Source organism: Cryptomeria japonica, chromosome 9 (genome assembly GCF_030272615.1).
Source record: "Cryptomeria japonica chromosome 9, Sugi_1.0, whole genome shotgun sequence".
Classification (NCBI taxonomy): Eukaryota; Viridiplantae; Streptophyta; class Pinopsida; order Cupressales; family Cupressaceae; genus Cryptomeria; species Cryptomeria japonica.
In genome coordinates, this window is record NC_081413.1 from 548,389,996 (window position 1) to 548,391,770 (window position 1,775).

At 42.4% G+C, this 1,775-nt stretch overlaps 1 long non-coding RNA gene across 1 annotated transcript; it reads right to left on the minus strand.

Moving 5' to 3' along the window:
• Nucleotides 1-292: 292 nt before the first annotated feature.
• Nucleotides 293-1,120, minus strand: LOC131060983 (uncharacterized). The gene is made up of 2 exons (XR_009110467.1): nt 693-1,120; nt 293-606 (listed from the first exon to the last, which is right to left on the minus strand). It is a non-coding gene; the product is annotated as an uncharacterized LOC131060983 (long non-coding RNA).
• Between the last annotated feature and the right edge of the window lie 655 nt (nt 1,121-1,775).

The window sequence follows — 1,775 nt, forward strand, 5'->3', positions numbered from 1 at the left end:
CTAGGGGTTAAACTCCTTCTGCACCATGGTGCTGATCAAGGTAGTGATTCGAAGTGGATTTGGTATGAGAAGTTGCCAAAGGGATCAAACCCTAGCTTATAGTTAGACACATGATAGTATAAATGATCGTAGGTTTCTTTGTCGACAAGCTTGTAGCTACAGTATTCATTCCCCTTAAGTAGTATTCAACAAACCCCAAAAAACCCAATCGATACATTTAAACGCACATGTATTACACAGAGAAAAAATGAATGAATGACGGAAATACCAAAGGGTTCAAATCGATGATTGGAGTGAGGGGGAGTCGCGTTCGCTCAGCTTTGTTGGAGATAAATTCCTGGGGAGTCGACTATGTTCAGTCATCAGTACATTAACCAGTGGATTCTTATCTTGATCCGGTAGATGGGTTCAGGCGGTTGTTGCCAGCAATACACCTCGGAATGAAAATGCAACCCGCATGCAGGCAACCACATCAATGTCCATCACAGCTGGAGTGTAAACCCTAACCACGCGGAGCTGTAGCAGAAAGCCTTTCGGGAAATTTTTTGGCGGCAACGGGAAAGTAACAATTTGGCGGCGTGAGACAATTTCGGTGATGATTGTTGACTGTAACAGCAAAGAACAGATAGACCTTACAGACAATCCCAAATGGAGTCAGAAAACAAAAGCGACAAGTGTTTTAAGGCAGAAACCTGGAAGAGTCTGATATGGATTTTGTGCTTTGTCCCGTCCTCTGCACCAAAGATGAAGCTACACACAAGCAATACTCGATGGATGCCAGGCAATGATGAGGTAAAGAAGACAGAGGTAGATAGTTACTCGCTCGAGAAGAATAGATTGGTTACAAAATAAACCCTAAATGTCCCCCCCCTGGCCTATCGATCTGAATTGGGAAACCTACCGCAACTATATCCAAATGATTCAAGCGGTCATTGCCAGCAATATGACTCGGGATGAAAATAGCCACACCAATCTACACCACATGTGGAATGTAAACCCTAACCACGCGTTGCATGAGCTTTAGCCTATCGGAAAAAAATTCGCCGACAATTGGAAATTTGCGTTTTGGTGGCGTGAGACAATTTCGGTGGGGGCCCAACCCCACAGGGGATTGCCTATCGGCAAATAATAGGGTCTAATGCCTAATTAGTAATCAATAAATGAAATGTTATCTTTCAATAGATATTCATTCAAAAAGACATTTCCCATGAAATTAGTTATCATAAGAATCTGATTTTGAAGTAGAGATATTACAAATAAAAGAATATTATAGTGAAAATAAAAGTACATAAAATAAAGGGTAATTGGGGCCTGATTGCTTGTTTAATAGTTATGTGGTAGATGAACAATAACTTTAAAAAAAAATGTCTACTCTTCTCCCTGTGCCAAGAATAGCCATAGCCCAATGGCTTTGTTGCCCCTGTTTGGGGGGCAGCTTAATGTGGATGTGGCAGTTGGAGTGATGCAGTGTGGTGGCTCTGCGAAGGGGAGTGTTTGCAAACAGAAAAATGAGGCTTTGAGAAATGGGAAAAAGAATAGAGGGCTATTTGATTGGCCTCTGGTATTGGGGATGCCCACAACAGGGACGCTCGTGGGTGTGGGGAAGAGGATGTTACTGCTAGGGCAACAGTAAATTTGGATGTAGATACAGCCAAGGAAGTTTTGGAAAATGAAAAATATTTTGCTCAAAGGGGTTTGATAGGGAGGTTTCAAGGATTTTGGCCAAGTCTTGGGGATCTTCACAAGTGGATCTTAGAGACCTAGGGCCCTGTTAT